The 7,387-nt window shown below is 37.4% G+C and overlaps 1 pseudogene; it reads right to left on the reverse strand.

The window, feature by feature from the left end:
* Positions 1–3,199: 3,199 nt before the first annotated feature.
* LOC118831756 lies at positions 3,200–3,759 on the reverse strand (annotated as a pseudogene).
* Positions 3,760–7,387: the final 3,628 nt, after the last annotated feature.

Below are 7,387 nucleotides of genomic sequence, written 5' to 3' on the forward strand. Positions count from 1 at the left end.
TTAAAGTAATGTACAGTCATATAAAATGCTCCAAATCACCATTGATCAGAGAGAGGAAAATTAAAACAACACCGAGATACCACATAACACCTATCAGAAATTGCAATGCTAGAGGGGTGGAAGAAAACTAGATACACTAATAAATTGCTGAAGTTTGTGTAATGTAGTGAACCTTTGTAACCATTCTGGAGAACAATTTGAAACTATGCCCAAAGGGTTATTAAACTGTGCATACCCTTTGAATTAGCAATAGCACTTCTAGGACTGTATCCCAAGACAGATCCATGAAAAGGAAAAAAAATAGACATATATGTAGAAAAGTATTTATATCTGCTCTTCTTGTGATGGCAAAGAAGTGGGAATTGACAGGATGGGATATTCATTGATTGGGGAATGGCAGAATGGTTTCAGAAAAAAACATAGTAGGATCTATATGAACTGATGCAAAATGAAGTGAGAAGAACTGGGAGATTGTTGTACATAGTAACAATAATATTGTAATGATGATGAACTTTGAAAGACTTGGCTACTCTGATCAATACACAGATCCAAGATAATTTCAAAGGACTCATAAAAAATGCAATCCACCTCAAAAAACAGAAGAGATGAACTCTAGAGTGTAAATTGAAGTATAATTTTCTCACTTACATTTTTCCCTTTTTTGCAATATGGCTAATTTGGAAATATGTCTTGCATGATTTCATATATATAACTGGTATTTTCTTGCCTTCTTGGTGGGGGTAGGACAGAGTGGGAAGGAGAAAGAGAATTTGTAACTAAAATTTTTAAAAGAAAAGACTGTTAAAAATAAATAATTCATGATTTTAAAAATCCTCCCTCAGACACTTGCTACAGGTGTCAACATAGGTATATCACTTAATCTTTCTGACTTAGTTTCCTCATTTGTAAATAAAACTTCCCAGTTTTATTGTGAGGATAAAATGAGATAATATTTCTGAGGCACTCTGCAAAATTTAAAGTGCTTTAAGTTTCTATTGATATGATAGAAATTGTGCATTGTTGCTATTACTATGACTACTATACGCCAATCAAAGTTGTTCAGCAAAGGCAAATGAAACCACATGGAAATATATAATTGGGATCTTTTGGCCACAGCTTCCCTGGGCCTCAGTTTCCTCACCTGTAAAATGAAAGGGTTAGACTTGATGTCCAACTGCTCAAATTCTTGGGTAGGAAACTCAAATAATATCCAATGTGCGTTTAATGTGAATTCTGAGGTCAGTCTTTGAGGTTACTGTTCCTCCGGGTACCTAAGGATCAGACAGATTTTAGACAATGAGGTATCTTGGCCACTTTTATTCTGCCATAAGAACTTTCCAGCACTTATGACATTCTGTTAGCATGGTATTGAGCTCTTCCCTCATCTCTCGGTATCTCTCTTCTACCCCGTCCTCTTACTCATGCATTCTTATTTTCATTTGAAAGATCTCTTGGTCTGATCTGCAAGTCTCCCTGCAAAGACATTCCTCCTGTGGTTAAATGTACCCATCATTCTCCCATCTTAAATCCTGGCACCTAAATCCAAACCATTTTGTCCAATACTATCTTAACGGGATCTTCACTTCTCATGTCCTGCTTCTTTTTCTGGATGTCTTCAAACTATTCTAATCAGAATATTTAATATATTTGTTCATAGAAAAACTGAAAGTGTATGCTAGAGTACCTAATAATAGTTTCATGTTATTACTAGCATGCTAGTTAATTGTTGCTTTAGATGTCAAAGATGTATCCTCTGGCCTAAATCATTGTATGTAAAGGTTTCATTTCATGGAGTGGTTTCAATATTTTCTTTATACTCCAGTTTTCCCTCCTCTACTGACAAAATATTGAAATGAATGTTATAATAAAATGTTGAAATAAATAATTGGTACATAAAGCATGACAATGATTTGCGGACTGATAAATTATGCTGTTCTCACTTTCACTTACATACTACCTGTGTCACACACGCAAATTATAAAGGACAAGAAGACAGGAACAGAAAAACCATCTGGCTTATGGGAAAATAAAATTAATCACCTTCGAAATTCAAGACCTTCTTTCCCCAGCCTTTCAAAGTTTACTATTATTCCCCTTTTCTTGAGGATAGCAGTTGTAAGAAAAGGAGAGAAAACTGGCAGTTCAGGAAAGAGCCCCTAGAGTGAGAAAGGGAAAGAGACAGAATAAAACACTGAGGGGGGCAGAGTAGACATTTTTGGAAGTGTAAGGAAAGAATCTCTTAGGAATTATGAAGTCTTAGAAAGCAATCTGAAACCTTTCAGCCATAGCTGGTGTTTTCTTAACTTCCGTTGACTGGTGGTCAAAATTAAAGACATTTCTAGAGATGACAATCTATGGAAGTAGATACAACTCTTCTTTCCTCACTCTTTCAGTCTTCTGGCACTCAGTAAGACCCTTGTCCATCCTGATGATACTGTTTTCCTTGCCACACTTCCTTGTACTAGTTGCACCTTCTCCTATTTAAGACTCACTTGTTGGAGAAACTCTGCTCTCCATTGCCATTTCTTGAATCCTCTATTACTACTGTCACTCAGCAACTGTTCCTCTGAGTATTTTCTATCTAAATGTTTCATCCAATTCATAGTCTTGCGGTCATTACCTATTCACACTCCTCCTCTTTAATCTATTTCCTTCCTCAATGTGTTCAGTTCATTGCTCATAGCCAACTCATTCTCATCATAAGGGATTTTGATATAATTATAAATGCTCTTTCAAATACTCCAGTTTCTTAGTCCCCCAAACTACTCATGGTCCATTCTTCTCCTCAACTTCATCTACACACAAAAATGAGCATAATCTTCAAATCACCCACAAATGTTCTACATCTATGGTTGCAAAACCCAACATACCTCTGCCAGAAGTTAATATTTATTGTCCTGTATTTCCCAATTACTTATCACCTTAATCACATTCTTTATCCTTACTGTGACCTCCATTCATTCCACTACTCACTTCTTTCCTACGCTATTTCAATTGTAGCAATTACATTCTTCTACCTTTTCTTTTTTTTTCCCTTTTTTTCATCAGTACCAAGTCACTTTATTGAGATGTAAAATGGTGGTAGTGTTTTGGTACAGATTATGAAAACGTCAGATAACCAAAATATGCATGCACTGAAAGACACCAGGAGTCATGCCCACCATTGCCAGGTGTAGGGGAAGCCAGGTGTGGCTTAGGTCTAGTTGTGACTGTCTCCAAGGGTATGCTTGTCAAAAAGAAATTCCTCCATGCCAGAATGGGGGTGGGGTTTGGGGTTGGGGGGCATTTTGCGCGGGTTGGTTATGTGATCATCCAGTTGTTTGATGGACTTTACCTGTTCGTCCAGGTAATGGGTTTCGATGAAATCACATAAATGGAGGTCATTCTTGTCAGTTGCCAGCTTGTGCAATTCCAGTAACGACTGATGGACATTTTCTTTTTCCAAGTGCAGAGCACACTCCATTGCATTCAGCTCACTCTCCCAGTCATTTCAGTCTGGTTTCTTGATTTCTTGCAGGAAGATGAGGCCGCCGCGTTGGTTATGGAGTTTCATAAGCTTTTCAGCAGGCTCCCTCTCCTCGTGGGACTGGTGTAGGAAATACTTGGCAAAGTTCTTCAACGCCACATCATCTCTCTCGGTCAAAGTAGTAAGACACGGACAGGTAGACGTAGGAGGCGCAGAGCTCCAGGTTGATCTGTCGGTTGATGGCGGCATCCGAGGTAGTTCTGCCGCACCTGAGAGGGGAACAAGGTAGTCATGGCGGAGATGGAGGAGGCTGCAGGAGGCGGCTGCGGCTAAGGATGGTACAGCGGCGGTGTCAGCGGCGACGGCGCGGGGCGGCTGCTGCTGGAACGGTAGGACGACAGAAGTGTTCATCAGTGGAGGTTAAGGTGGAGAGGTGGCTAAGGGCGGTTTCGGCCGGGAATCGAGCAGCGGGTTAAGTTCAAGCACTATTGAAGCAGGAAACCGCAGCGACTCCCCTTCCCTGCGCTTTTGGCCTCCTCCTACCTTTTAAATCTCTGTGTACTGGTGAACCAATTGAATACCACACTATTCTCTACTCTTGAAACTCTTTGTCCCCTTATTGTAGATTTCATTACAGCTTTTCAAAATTAAACTCCAAATTAATTCCATCATTCATTTCCTTTGCTTCTCTTCATGTACTACTAAATCGAGGTGGAGGAAATCACAAAACTGCTCAGTGGGACCCACAAACGTATTTGTCTATTCTCAATAGGGCTCCCACTGCACCCGAGCAACCATTCTACTCGTCCCTTTTTATTAATTATTCTACTCTTCTGAGAAGCTGTTCCAAGTATTCTCATTTCTTCTCAAGTCCTGGCAAACCCGTTGTCCTATCTCCTCAGCTAAGAACTTAGCCTCATATTTCATAGAAATAAACAAACAAACGAATGAATGAATGAATGAAAGCAATTCCCCATGAACTTCTTCTTCTTCCCTCTTTTTAATCTCACATTATTCAGGTATCTTCCCAACTTTATCTTTCATTCCTATAGCAGATGTAGATTTGTTCCGAAGCCTTGTAGTTGCAACCCCCTCTCCATGCACCCTACGTGAGGTTCCCTCCAGTATGCATCTGCAGATTGCTCCCACTTTCATTCCTATGCTCATTTTTAATTTATCTCTATATATGGGACCATTGTCTATTGCCTAGAAACATATCTGTGTCTCCATCCTTTAGAAAAAACTCCCCATTCATCTTATGATCCTCAATGACTATCTTCATATATCACTGTTTTTCAGCTAATATGCTTGAGAAGTATGTCTAAACTTGATGGCCTCCACTTCCTTTCCCCTCACTCTTTCCTAAAACTTTTACGATATGGCTTCTGATTTCATCTTTTAACTGAAACTGTTCTTCCCAAAGTTGCTAATGATCTTTTGATTGCCAAGCCTAATGGTCTTTTTCTTCAGTCTCATCATTCTTCATCTGTGCAGCATTTGAAATAGTTGATCTGCTTCCCTCCTACATACCTTCTTGAAATTGTTGATCCATTTCCCAGCTATATGCTTTCTTTTCTGCATTTTCAAGACACTGGTCTCCCTTTGTATTCTTCCTATCAGTTTGATTACGAATCAGTCTAATTTGTTGGTCCTTCATCCATATCATTCCCACTAACATTGAGCGTCCACAAAGATTGTATCCTGGGCCAGCTTCTTTTCTCTGCCTCTACTAAGAGTTCTTAACTTAGGCCATACAAACTTTTAAACAATATTATGATAACTTTTGATATGTAGTTTATTTCCTTTGTAATCCTATGCATTTTATTTTGTGAATTTACCAAAAAAAAAAAAAACATTCACAGAAGGGTCCCAAAGGCTTTCCTTTCATAGTTTCCAAAGATATCCATTATTTAAAAAAGTAGTTTAGAACCCCTGCTCTATAATTTTTTTTCTTATTTTGTGATCTCATGAGTTTTCATGGGTTCAGTTATCATCTTCATGGAGTTGTTTACAATTCTATATATGCAGCTGTAATCTCTCATTGAAGCTACATACAATGTCACATGACCAATTAATTTTACAAATATTGATGGATTTCATTTTTACATTGAAAATATTTACAGATTATCTCTATTCCAATGAACTTCTCTTTTAATGAAAGAAAACAATTATATAAAACTAGCAGTATATTGATCTCATCATTTGAAATTTCATGCAACATTCCACATCCACCAATAAATTCTCTATTAAAACAAGCTCTATTTTCTCTCCTTCCCATTCCCTCACCCAATTGAATAAGAAGAAAAGAAAATTCCTTACATCCAGTATGCATAGTTAAGCAAAGCAAATTCCCTCATTGTACACAGACACATATGGATCTAATTCTGCTCCCTAAATCCATTGCCTCTCTTTCAGAAAGTGAATAGTATGTTTCCTCACTGATCCTTTGGAATCATTGATGTTCATTTTATTGATCATAGTTCTTATGGCTTTAAACCTTTTTATAGTTTAATATTGTTGTACAAACTGTTCTAGTTATACTCACTTTATTCTTCAGTAGTTTATAAAAGGCTTCCAGATTTCCATAATGGTGATATTATAGTATATATTTATATGATTTTGCTTACTTCACTATGCATCAGTTCACATCTTTCTACTTCCCTTTGAAAGCACCTATTGCCTTATATCTTAAAGAATAATATATTGCATACTATTCATGTGCCACAACTTCTTTTAAAATGTATGTCTTAGAGGAACTTCAAACTCAGTGTGTCCAAAACCAATTTCAAAATCTTTTCCTTAAACCACCATTTTTTTCTAAATTTTCCTTTTGCTGTTAAATTAGCAAAAAAAGTTCTATTGCTTATTGTTGTTATTTCCTGTTTCTGTTACTAATTCCTATTTTTTTCCATTACTACCAGGGAAATAGCCGTCCTCCCAGTTACCCAAGTTTACAACCTCAACACTTTGGATAATTTGTTACCCTTACCCCCTTACCTCACATATGTAATCTGTTGCCACATCTTTTCATTTTTACCTTCCCTCTATCTCTTATATGTATTCCCTTCTCTCCACATACACAGCCCCAATTCTATATCAGGCCTTAATCACTTTTTGCCTGGACGAATGTAATAATCTACAAATTAGTATCCATTTTCCAAGTATCTCACCATCCTTCACTCAGTTGCCAAAGTGAGTTTTCTATATGTCAAGTTGAAACAAGTCATCCTCCTATTCAATGAACCCCATTATCTCCTTAAAACTTTAAAGTCATATAAAAAAGCCCATCTTTGACATGTAAGTCTCTTCATAACTTAGTTCCTTTCTATATTTCCAGTCTTTCTACAGTTTACTCCCCTTCTAACCCACTGAGATTCAGAAAAATTAGCCTACTTGTTCCTCAGATGTGTCATTCCTTTGTTTCCATGTCTGCACTTAGCTGTCCCCCATTCCTGGAATGTTCTGCCCCCTCACCTCTGCCTTTTCATTTACTGACTTGTTTCAAGATATTTCAAATCTTTCCCTTTTCAGGGGGCCTTCCTTTATCCCTCTATCAGACAGTACCTTTCTTTCCATGATTACCTCCCATCTACTGCATAGATTTTACGCATACATTTTTTAAAATATTTCAGCTCTACACTTGTTACAGTAACAATGCGAGCTTTTTAATGCATGGAGTTTTTTTTTTTGTTTGTTTGTATTATTTTTGTTCTTGTACAACTTACCATGGAGACTATGGGACGCTTTTAGAGGAGGATTTTTTCCTTTATGCTGGAATTAATATGTATTTGCTATTTACACTGGTCATGTTCTTTAAGTAGAATGTAAATCTTTCAAAGTTAAAAGCTGTTTCATTTTTGTCTTTCTGTCCATACTGTCTAGAACTTTGGTGACAAGAGAGATACTGGTCTTCAACAGTAA

Source organism: Trichosurus vulpecula, chromosome 9 (assembly GCF_011100635.1).
Source record: "Trichosurus vulpecula isolate mTriVul1 chromosome 9, mTriVul1.pri, whole genome shotgun sequence".
Classification (NCBI taxonomy): domain Eukaryota; kingdom Metazoa; phylum Chordata; class Mammalia; order Diprotodontia; family Phalangeridae; genus Trichosurus; species Trichosurus vulpecula.